The sequence below is a fragment of the Branchiostoma lanceolatum genome, chromosome 5 (genome assembly GCF_035083965.1).
Source record: "Branchiostoma lanceolatum isolate klBraLanc5 chromosome 5, klBraLanc5.hap2, whole genome shotgun sequence".
Lineage (NCBI taxonomy): Eukaryota > Metazoa > Chordata > Leptocardii > Amphioxiformes > Branchiostomatidae > Branchiostoma > Branchiostoma lanceolatum.
In genome coordinates this window covers 21,028,357-21,041,093 of record NC_089726.1, presented here as the reverse complement: position 1 = coordinate 21,041,093, position 12,737 = coordinate 21,028,357, and the positions used below count along the sequence as shown (strand labels likewise).

General features: G+C 41.7%; 1 long non-coding RNA gene across 1 annotated transcript; it reads right to left on the bottom strand.

Moving 5' to 3' along the window:
- Window positions 1–8,115: 8,115 nt before the first annotated feature.
- LOC136435690 (uncharacterized) lies at window positions 8,116–9,247 on the bottom strand. Its single transcript, XR_010755885.1, has 2 exons — window positions 9,146–9,247; window positions 8,116–8,621 (listed from the first exon to the last, which is right to left on the bottom strand). It is a non-coding gene; the product is annotated as an uncharacterized lncRNA (long non-coding RNA).
- Window positions 9,248–12,737: the final 3,490 nt, after the last annotated feature.

The window sequence follows — 12,737 nt, the reverse complement described above, 5'->3', positions numbered from 1 at the left end:
CGTTTTACATGAATTTAGCATTATTAAGTCAAGGGTAACACAAATCCAATTTTGGACGCAACGAGGTCACCAACGTGCCGCGGGTCCATTGAGATAGGGGCGTTGTCTCAGATCCTCGTAGGCGGTTAGTTCTGCCACAGCCTGTTTGAGAATTCTACTGTTTTAAAATCGTACAACGTCCTATGTCAAAACGCTGGAAAAATGAAAAGGTAATTCTCACCTGATGTGTACTGCGCCAGAAAAGAGGCATGCGTTGAATAAAGTATTACAAGAATAGGAACTTAGTACTTTGGAATGATCTTTAAGGAAAAGGTTGGAAAATTGAAAAAAAAAATCATTCATGACCAAAACATGTCCGGAGGACGAGATACGAAAACCAGATGTTCTGCTGCAGTAGCATACAAAGTTGCTAGGCGTAGCCTGGAATCGCCCTCTTTAAGTGCTGGTTTGCTCCAACGATCGCAAAATAGCGCCATAAAGAAAGCGATCGAAGGAGCGAGTCAGTGCCAGACTAGGATAAATACTAGATAGAAGGCGAACTTCGATTTGCCGACACCTACCCAAATACCAAAAATATCATATTATCTTAATACCTAGAAATACAGCTGCGGTGTCAAAAATGAACGTGCATCATCTCGACCATATTAGCAGACGACATGCCAAAGTGCATACATATGCGTCAAAGGGATTTTGAGTTAAAGCGAACACCTACAGACACAGTCAATCTCAATACCACGGTCGGAGGTGAACCTCCTTCACGGAGGTAAATATGGTAAAATCCATCAACGTTTTCTCGGGCTATGCTGTCTACAATCATATACATACATACATACATCACATCGATCCTGTTGCCAACACCTCTCAGATTTCATTCTGTGAAGTTTAATAAATAAATAAATAAATACAACCTAACTGCATAGCGAAGGTAAATATATTCGATTTCCTTTTATTTATTCATGTACGTACGCCTGGGCTTGATACGGGTGTTCCCTGGGCCTGATACGGGTGTGATAACTATCCGTATCACATAGGGTTCGAGAGTTGTATCACATGGGCTTCCATAGAATATTTAGAATGTATTTCGAGTGCGCCGGTTGCGCCGCCGCCGAAAATTCGAATACCGGATTCGGAGGTTGGAATCAATGTTGTTACAGATGTGTGTTCAAGAACACAAAACTCCCTCAACTTTTGGCGCATTCTGCATTAAAAAGTGTGTTCTCGGGTGGGTAAGACATAAATTAAATACAACACGGTTTCACCCTTGGTCAAAGCCCTCCCGCGGGTCGGGCTAGTACGTCGGGTGATACGGAATACCCCGTGTTGTATTCTATATATACAACACCCGGATCATAAATATTTATAGGACTGTTTCATTTTTCGAAACATGGGGCATTCTGAGAGTTTATAGAGTAGCATTGGAAAACAGCATTATGGTAATTACAACGGAAGGAAGAAGCGAGTACAATACTGTAAATGCTGAAATCTTCGCGGTGGTTTTATGTTGGCGGTTTTCGCTGCGAACTTTCAGCATGAACTTAAAAGCGACCGCGAAACTTTTGCCCACCTATGACTGTAGCGCGTCTATAGTTTTAACCCTTAACACGAACTCAAAACCACCGCGGACACTCCATTCTCTCCCTATCGCGAAATACAAAATCACGCTGACCACCCCTTGTTGAGACCAAAATGGTACCGCCCTGTGTTGTATTTTCCGTGTCGGGAGGGGCGATAGGGAATGTTGGTGTACGTGCGGCTCACCCAGTGAACGTCAGAAAGATATATCACTAGCAATAAGTCAAGTCGGCACCGCAACGACATAGCAGGTTGGTAAAAACGTGATTTTTTAACATCGGGGGCACGACAGAGGAGTCGAACCCAGGACCTCAGGGTTCTGGGTCAAGCAACCTTAACAGTTACGCCAACACGACGCCATAGTACAATTTTGGGCCTTGTGATCCATGTAGAGATATGCATGATATTAACTTCCTTTAACCTGATACTGACAATCTTTCCTGTCAAGAGGTGGAACGACCTTGCGCATAGTAAACACAGAATTTTTTCTGGAGAGGGTGTGGTGCGTGTGACGTCCCGTATTACAGCAAGGAATGCCTTGGCTTTACCTAGGGTGTTCAGTCACGATATCGGGTTACCCGGGGCAACGTTTTGGCTAACGGCAAAACATTTATGAATAAACAAAATAGTAGGGACGGGAAAATTTTGTAGAAATAAGACGATTTTACAAACTTTGAATGTCGTCAATTTGCGCTGAATGACTGATTTTTCTATATTTTGCTCCGAAATACGATTATTTTCAGGTTTCAGGAAGACCGTTTTTCCAGGCACACATCGCAAAGGCCTGGCTTTAAATGTCAATGGATATCTCTTATCTTCATATTTTTCGTCGACCAGGAACAAAACAAAACTTTGTGTTTTTGGGATTTTTTAATTTCTTATTCTAAATATTGTGAATATCGACAAATCTGTGAAAAAATAGCATTTTTTGACATTTTTCGCACTCAATCACCCATAAATCAAAATCAAGGACATTTTTCAAAAATCCCAAAAACACAAACCTCGGGAAAACCGTTACGGTCATTTTGAATCGTTAATGAGGTAAGGTGGATGTTTCTTGGAGCCGTACCTTTTCGATGTTTGAACGCATGTCATGCCGCACGGATAGGAGGAGGGGGTAATTAACACCGCCGTAAACGTAACAATCTTTCTAATATTCAATGTCACAAAAAAACGACGCCAGTTGCTTCGTTACATGTTAGATGTCCACAACAAAGTGCCAGCATGGATATACTCTCGAGAAAACAGGTAATATTTGCGACAAACGTAGTTTTTTTCCTGAAGCGGGGAAAGGGGCCCGGCCGCGCAGATTTACAGTAAGAACTTCCAATGACCGTAGGTGACCCCGAATCCAACGCGCGTTCGGATTCGATTACGTCATTTCGAACATCGTGGAACAGCGTTCGAATTCGGCTGGACATGGGAGTTTCTGAGCATGAATTTGACCACCGTGTCAGGCTACACCAAGTAATTTTTATGGATGACGTCCGCGCGCGCATTGATCTTAGTCTGTTCCCAGAAAAAAACCCGAGAAATTTCGCTACCTGTAACTATGACCAAAGAGTTACTACCCATACCAGCAGAGAAGACGGCCGCATACCAGAGCATCAACCCGGTTTATCAGTTAGGCTTACATTTTTTACCTACTCAAGCACATGTATTAATATGTAGAATAGCTCTGAATATATATTATTCAGTTTTTTCCACCTTTAATGACATTCTTTCTCTCTCAAACTGTTTAAAGTTTGATTTGCCTGTGCTGACTAAGTTGTAAGGTTCTAGGAACACAATCTCTAAGAAAGATAATTCTGACTCATTACATTTATTACTCCTATTGTGTTATACTTCTATAGGTATGCAAGAGCAGAGGAGTAGAGGAGAGGACAAGAGGGAGAAGGAAGATGAAGAGGAGAAGGGAGGAGACAGAATTAGATGACAACTAAGAGCAGTGTCAGGTGAGTCCATGTGTACCTTTGTACAATACATGTACAATCACTCCTTGGACAATAGTGTTAAAGCTACATGCATTGCTTTGCCAGGGTGTTTTAATATCCAAAATAACATTTGTCCATATCCTTCTATTTTATTAACATCTAGGCTCTTGTGGACTAGTTGCAGAGGTAGAAATGTAGTAATACATGCGAAGAGTTAATCAGCAACTAATTTTGCCTTTTTAATATACTATGTTTCTGCAGGCCTGCAAAATCAATGGGATATGGAAAGAAACAGGACAGGACAACAACTGTTGGACAACTTCAACTGATTTATTCAAATTATTGCTGCTTTCATGATGAATAAAAAAATTGTTAGTTGTTACACTGTGTTCTCTCATTGAATTTGTGTCCTAACGTGTCGTCGACTATTATATTTCAAATCTAGGCATCTTGTTTTTTCGGCCCTTCTTGTTTTTTTTTCGCGCTCTCGCATTAGAGTTAGGGTCTCCAAAAGACGTCATCCATAAAAATTACTTGGTGTAGCCTCATATAGATTTTTGGAAAATAATAAATTTGACGTCTGCAGAGGAAGTGATCTATAGATTTTACATGCCGCGGCCTAAGATAAAATCAAACCTTAACAGTTACATAGAAATTTAATAAAGGTTACAATGAAGCCTTCTATAATAACATCCAAGACCGACACTGAGACGTTTAACCATGGCACTATAATTGTATATGATTGTAAACTCGTAGCCCACCAGGCTCAAGACCTACAAGACACTCTTGACTTGTTCAACTCTGCATACAAACTTCTTGGCCTGACTACAAACAAGTCAAAGACTAAAGTCATGATCCAACCAGCTCCTGGGCAACAACTACCAGCAGTAAGTTTCTACATGGATGGAGTACGCCTTGAATGTGTCAAACACTTCTGCTACCTTGGCAGCGCTCTTAACAACAGAGGAAACATTGACGATGACATTTCACACAGACAAGGAAGCGCTTGCGCAGCCTTTGGAAATTTAAGGGGAAGGGTTTTCGACAACAAAAACCTGAAGACAACAACAAAGCTTCAAGTTTACAAAGCCGTAGTGCTCCCAACACTTCTTTATGGATGCGAGGCTTGGGTCACCTATCGACGACATCTCAAGACTCTCGAACAGTTTCACCAACGCTCACTACGTCGTATTCTGAACATCTCTTGGACAGACTACCGTACCAACACTAGTGTGCTAGCTGAAGCTGGCTCCTGTAGTATAGAGGCACTCATTATGCGTAGCCAACTACGATGGACTGGTCACTGTGTCCGGATGCCAGAAAACCGGCTCCCCAAACAGACCCTGTTTGGACAACTGGATCAAGGGACACGGCCTAGGGGTGGACAGAGAAAGAGATATAAAGACACCCTTAAACACTACTTAAAGAAGGGTCACATTGACCCCACAAACTTTGAAGCTCTCTGCAACGATCGCAGCACCTGGCGTCAGCTGAGCTACAACAGCGTCACAACGTTTGAAGCTGAGAGGATAGCAGCCGCTGAGGCCAAGAGGAGGGCTAGAAAAGCCCGGCTGCAACAGAACTGATGAACTGAAATGACACTATGTAGATTCGCCCTACTCCCTCGAGTGGCTGTCAACACATAGAGCCGACTGGCGATTCGTGGCAGTACTACAGCCATGGAACCGTCAAAAGTTTAAAGGGTGCAGTACTGTCACGGATCGCCAGTCGGCACTTCAGTACCGTGATTCAACTCTTAAGGGAGAACCAGTTGATGCCAAGTAAAAACAAGGTTAAAACCATTAAAATGCTTCAATGGTGAGGTTTTTCGTGAAATCTGGGCAGTCTAGGGGTTGCTATGGTAGGAAGCCCTATCGAGATAGTAGAATGATTGTCTGGCGGCTGTTTGAAGCCTGAGGAACCAATCCAAGGGCTCTGTTAAGGGAGGTTATTTGCAGAAAACATTGCGTCCCATGCTTTGCGCTTAATTTCCCGCAAGTTTCCTGTTAGAACATTTTGTAACAAATTTGTTAGAACATTTTGTAACAAAATTATAGGTATCGGCCAATCAACAGTGTTTCTTTACATGTTTTAGCATGCTGACAGATACCGTCTATAAAGGGCAAATTGAGCGTTTTTGCTGCTTATGGCCTGAGTTGTTACTTCTTCTTAATTAGTGATACCATGGCCACAGTACGTACATTTTATGTATAGATGACATCTGCTCCCATTTTGCTTTTAATCTTTTATTGCTTTTTATCTCATATAGATTTTTAGAAAAAAAAATTGTCGCCTGCAGAGGATGTTATCTGTACATTATACCTGCCGTTGCCTGAGATAAAATCAAACCTTAACAGCAACATAGGAATTCAATAAAGGTTCAAATAAAGCTTGTTATGATAACAGCAAAGAATGACTCTAATTCCAAAGCATTCAATAATGGTACTAAAGCGCCGACTAGTGATTCGTGGCATTAATTCAGCCTTAGAAATGTCGAAATTTTTAAGGTTGCAGTACTGTCACGGATTGCCAGTCGGCACTTTCGTACCGTGATTACACGCTTGAGGAGGACTCAGTTGACGGCAAGTAAAAACAAGGTTTGAACCATTAAAAGTCCTTTCTTTGGTGAGATTTTTCGTGCAATCTAGGCAGTCCAGGGGTTTCTATAGTAGGAAATCCTATCGAGTGAGTGGAATGATCGTCTGTCTGCTGTTTGGAGCTGTGATACCATGTCCACCGAACGTACATTTTCTGTATGGATGACATCTGCTCCCATATTGCATTCTATCTATATTCCTTTTTTTCTCAGATTGATTAAAAATAATGATAAATTTAACTTCTGCAGTGCATATAATCTGTGCATTTTACCTGCCGTGGCCTAAGATGAAATTAAACCTAAACAATAACATGAAAATCTAATAAAGGTTGAGATAAAGCTTATTATGATAACAGCCAAGACTGACCCCGAAGTGTTTAATCATGGTACAAAAGCGCCGACTAGTGATTCGTTGTGGTACTTCAGCATCGGAACTGTCGGAAGTTTCAAGGTTGCAGTGCTGTCATGGATCGCCAGTCGGCACTTCAGTACTGTGATTACACGCTTGAGGGGGATTCGGTTGACGCCAAGTAAAAACAATGTTTAAATTATTAAAAATCATTTCTTGGTGAGGTTTTTCCTGAAATCGTGGCAGTCTAGGAGTTGCTTTGGTAGGAAACCTTATCGAGATAATACAATGATCGTCTGTCTGCTGTTTGTAGCCTGAGGAACCAATCCAAGGGCTTTGACTATGAAGATTGCGCCGCATTTTGTTGCCCTTTTTTGCCATTTTGTAACTAGATTATAGGTGTCAGCCAATCAGCTAGCGCAACTTTTTTCTTTGGATGTTTTAGCTACTTGCAGATACCATCTGTAGGGCACGTTGACTATTTGTATGTATTATGGCCTGAGGTGTCACTTCATCTTAATTTGTAACACAATGGCCACAGCACGTACATTTTATGTATGGATGACAATTGCTCCCATATTGCTTTCTATTTTTATTGCTGTTTACCTCATATAGATTTTTTTTTAAATAATGAAGTTGTGTCTGCAGCAGATGTCATTTGTGCATTTTGCATGCCGTGGCCTAAAATAAAATCAAACCTAAACAAGAATATCTATTTTTTTAGGAATTTAATAAAGTTTAGAATAAAGCTTTTTATGATAACAGCCAAGAATGACCATGAAGCGTTTAATAATGGTACTAAAGCGTCGACTAGCGATTCTTTGCGGTTCTTCAGCCTTAAAAGAGTCTAAAGTTTCAAGGTCGCAGTACTGTCACGGATCGCCAGTCGGCACTTTGGTACCGTGATCAAACGCTTGATGGGGACTCAGTTGACGCCAAGTAAACCAATATTTAAACCATTAAAAGTCCTTTCTTTGTGAGTTTTTTCGTGCAATCTGGGCAGTCTAGACTCTAGTGGCTACTATGGTACTATCCGCTTGACGTCTGCAAAGCAATCGGGTACTCAGCTGGTCGAAACGTTGCTGAGTCGAATCTTTGTGATGGAAAATAGTGATAACTTCTACTTCACACCTTTAAGCAGCAAGTTACTGCTGTTTATTCTGTAAGTTGCCTTTCCTTGCCTCTTGAACATACCTATAGCCTCGCAACTGATGCCTTGCTCATCTGTGTTGGTAGTAATCATAATACAGTGCTAAACTTTCCTCCAACACTAAAATATTCACGGATTGAATTTTCCACGACTTCTGACCAATCACTGCCGAAAGTAAACTCGCAAGAGTTACAGACGCAGCCATCACTCAACAGAGACAGTGGGCGTTATAAACTTCCTGGCACGTTTGATCAATTGCTGACGTCACGTATCCGTAATGACACGTGTCAATAAAGTCACATGTCTGTAACTCTCACGAGTTTACGTTTGGCAGTGATTTGTCATTATTGATCATGAAGAAGGCGACAGTGGTAATCAAAAAATTGATCCGTGAATACCTTAGTGTCGGGGATCGGAAGAAAGTTTATCACTGTATCATACCCCTCACAATATTACGTTTTACTATAAAAAGAAGTACCTTACACGAGCACCTAATCATATGCATAGAACCACCTCGTTACTGATAGACTTTTTTTGCAAGATATACCGCGTGTAAAAACTTTGCTACATGATAACTTCTTATTAACAGAAGTCATACGTTGCGTCGTGTGGCGTAATGGATAGAACAGTGGACTGTCAAACAACTAGGGTTAGGGACGTCCCTCGGATAGGACGTTAAATGGAGGTCCCTCGTTTGGGGAGAGCCACATCCCGCGCACGTAAAAGAACCCACTACACCTTTCGAAAAAGAGTAGGGGCATGCCCCGGTGTGCGATGGTCCAAAAAACCTTACAGTCGTTATATAGGCTACAAAATCTTCAGCAAGAAAAAGCCTTTGTGCACTCCAACAAAGGGGTGTTGCCCAGTGCCCGATTGAGATCAAGATCAACCGACTTAGGAGAATTCCGGCTGAATTCCCGCGGGAGTCTCGTTGGTTGCTGAAGGTCGCAGGCGGAGAAACTTCCACAGAACTTGGGCAGCGATCCTCCGGTAGAGTAACGGGTACTCCTCCCTGCAGATCTGGAGGAAAATCGAGAAAAGAAACAGATTTCACAGATATTGTAATTTGAAAATTCAAGATGGCGGACGCAAGATGGCGGATGGTTAAAGATATATCAGGTCATTTTATGACGTCAGATTTCTCAGATAATGTGATGATATTAGGTATGTAGATAGGTCTTGAGAAGTCTCAAGTCGATTATGGTCCCCCTGGTGGCTTTCCTTAATACTGAAGCAGGCTGTCATTGATACTTCCGCTTTTTTTTTTTTTTTAAATCTTTTGTACTGGAAATGCTATTGTCTTGATTCTACCAAAGGACAGGACTTCCACACTTACAATAAAATTAATTTGGATAGAGAAGACCAACAGTTCAAATAGATAGCGCTAATAAAAACATTATTTCATTGATTGATAAGACAAAATAAAATAAAAACATATAAAAGCTCTAGCTATAGATCTCACAAAAGTTTTAGATCTCCGAAATATTGTTTACACTTGCTATTATTATGAGCACGTTAATGTTAAACATTGATATTCTTATTACCTTTTCATAGTCAGAGGCCCTCACGTTGGTTCCAGAGAAAAGTTTCACAGGAACTTCTCTCTCGAGTAACTCATCCACGTCCATATTCTTGATCCGCACGGTCACCTCCTCTAGATCTGGTAGAGAAAATACGATGTATTCATATAAAAAGGACAGACCTATCCTGATCACCGCTGAATACTCATGAATTCGCCAAGAAGGTTGGCTTCTATCTTTGAACCTCCTTGGTTTCGCCACACCGAGTCGACGATTATAAAATTTCTTGGAAAGTAAAATGAAAGTGAGCTCGAACCAGTTTAGCTAAAATGAACTTAATGCACAGATGAGCTAATCTTCCACTGGTCGTGACAGGAAGACAGACGTTATATACAGTACTTACAGGCTCATTGTACCGAGGAAATTCCCCTAGCTCTTTTCGACAAGCACAATGAACAGTTGACCACAGCTTAACGTCCGGTCCTAAGGACTGCGACCTTTTCCAGTAGCGTGCATTTTCGGGTGAGCGAGACAGCCGGAATCGAACCCGGGGCTTCTAGTTCGAGAGGCAGGGCGCTTACTGGACTACGCACGCTACACTGGACACAACATGTTACTCTCAAAACAATTTATGAAAGTCTTCCACGGCTGTCTCAAAAGCTCACCCACCGTCGAGTAATATTAACTGGACACTGCTTTCGAGCCAACCAGCAAATAGTTTCGGACATCCTTCTTTGGAAAACAAGAGGCCGAGTGCACTGCAGAAGTTTTACCGACAGTTTAGTTAGAGACACTGGGATTGCATATGAACACTTAGGACAAATGATGTTGGATAGGGCAATTTGGAGTGATGTATGTACTTGTTTAGTCCCAGCCGATTGCCGATAGATAGATAAATAGATAAGTAAACTACACTTTTTTCTTGCATTACGGCACATGTGCACCGCAATGTACTGGATTGGAAATTTACATCACTGTCATTATCGCTTGTTTTTATGTCCCGTGGCGTTACAGTAGCGTGGGGTGAAGAACACAGTACCAGAACACTGCCATTCATGAGCGCATCCATGCTCGTATGACCAAGTCGATTACGCGTTCTCGGATAACAAATATGAACATGACATGCAATTACAGTCTACAGTTTGTCTCTACCAGGCTAACCGCGCCGGCTTTTGGGGGAACATTTACATGCCGGGGGACTTTGGCCATGGAGGGAAACATTCACAGGCGCAGTTAGGGTTGCATATTTGACCCTCTCTCTGTAGCCGACTCCCTTCATACAATTGACTCTATTTGGCCAATTTCTACTATTTTCCCAGCGACCCGCGGAGGCTGGTAGAGCCTAGTTTACAGTTGCATGAGAATTGCATTGACCGGATCAAAATGGCATACATACATAGGACACATTTAGGATAGGCATGCCCCGTCTTTGATAGTTAAGGAGTAGTGAAGTAGCAAAACGAAACTCACCGGAATTTTCAGTCAGCGGCTGAACATTGTGGATTAGGCTAACTGCTCCGATCATATCCTCCTGTAAGATAGATTTGGTTTTAGATTAAGAATTTCTTTTTACATTTCCTAGAATTTGTTGAAAATTTTGATTAAATGTAATAACTGTTATCTTTGGTTGATATTGTTTTTTGCCATATTTTTTCGCCATTGATCAGTCACTACTAGTTCTTTTTGTTATTTATGTTCTGATATTTTTGATATGGACTTTGATATATTCATTTGCCATTGATTTTGTCAACACTAGTTCTGTAATTTCAATATTCTGTCATCTTTTGTTGATATTGATTTTGTTATATCTATTTGCCAATGATGCTGTTATTACTATTATCATTGATATTACTTATATTTACGTTGTAGCTCATCTGTTTCCATTTTTAAGTCTAATTGTGGATCCGTGGCTAATGTTTATTTTCTTGTACTCTGTTTTTTCTCTTGTTTGTATTATGTGTTGTTTTATTATTTTGGAAAATGCAATAAAAAAATCATTTGAAAAAATAATCAAAAAAGACCCTCTTATCTGTAGCAATCATTCCCAGCACCAGCCATTTTACCTCCGTTTTACCTCCGTCATGTATTTTCCTTGTAAAGCAACCAAACACAGTCAAAGATCAAAACTAGTGATTGTAATCTAGCTAGACAAATACATCAGTGCCATTGCACAATATACTATCCCTAAAGCCAACCCCACCCCCTCTCACTCGACCCCCGGCACGCTGGCGTTGTCGCTGCGGCCTATCGACTTGACAAAGCACTCAGCGAATTTCATCGACAAAAAAAAAACTAATCTTTTTAAGCTGTGTGTGTTTTGTTGTCTCTTTGGTCATACTTGTACGTTTTGAATGATATTCCCATTTTAAAGTCAAGGGTAACACAGATCCAGTTTAGGACGCAGTGACGCCGCCAGCGTGCCGCGGGTCCAATGAGAGGGGGGCTTTAGAGATGTTTCTCGCCTGGTTGACTCGGTTGACATTGGAGGCCTCCACAACCTCTTCATAAAGGATGTCACCAAAGTCATCAAAGACGTTGTGCACAGCTGCCGCCACAACCATAGGACCCGGCACCACGATATCGTCATAGGAGTACTACAGTTTCAAAACAGGAAAGATGAACGCTTTAGAAATGCTCCATATTTGATAAGGACACGTTAGAACCCGTCAACTTTCCTCAGTCAATCAGGAGCTTGCATTTCTAGTGACTACATCCAGATAGTGTGGCCTCTCAAGGAGTAGGGGTGTACTAAGTAACGAATAAATTGACTACGTCGATGAAGATTAGACATCCAGGTGATAAGATACGCCAAAAAGCAATTACTCAAAAATTACGCACTAAAGTAGCTACCACTCTGAAAGTCTCTAAACCCCCTGCTAGTAACATTACCCGGGAGGAACAAACCGCTCTCAAGGATTTGGCCACTAATCAAGACATAGTGATTCTTCCTGCTGACAAAGGCAGATGCACAGTGGTCTTAGACAGGGAGCAGTATGACAGGAAGATACAGGACCTCTTAGGGGACAAAGACACATACAAGCCTTTGAAAAGAGATCCCACTACCAAGTTTAAGAGGGAAATCATTGAAGCCCTCAAGAAATTAGAAACTGATGAAGCTCTGGATCATGTCACCTATCTAAAAATCAAACCCAAATCGGAACAACCCCCTGCTTTCTACGGCCTCCCCAAAATCCACAAACAGGACGTCCCTCTACGGCCCATAGTTTCTGGTATAGGCTCAGTCACCTACGGGGTAGCAAGTTTTCTAGCGAAGATTTTGGGACCTTTAGTGGGGAAGTCTCAACACCATGTACAGAACAGTGCAGATTTCGTAAACAAAATCAAAGACATCCAGTTAGACGAAGATGATATCATCACTTCGTATGATGTGTGCTCTCTTTTCACCTGCATCCCCCCCAAAGAAGCGGTGTCAGTAGTCAGGGAAGCCTTAGAGGCTGACAACACACTAGCAAACAGAACCAAGTTATCTGTGGACCAAATATGCAAGCTGCTAGACCTCTGCCTGGGGTGCACTTACTTCACCTACAAAGGACAATTCTTCCAACAACTGCACGGCTGTGCTATGGGTTCACCAGTTTCGCCCATCGTGGTAAAC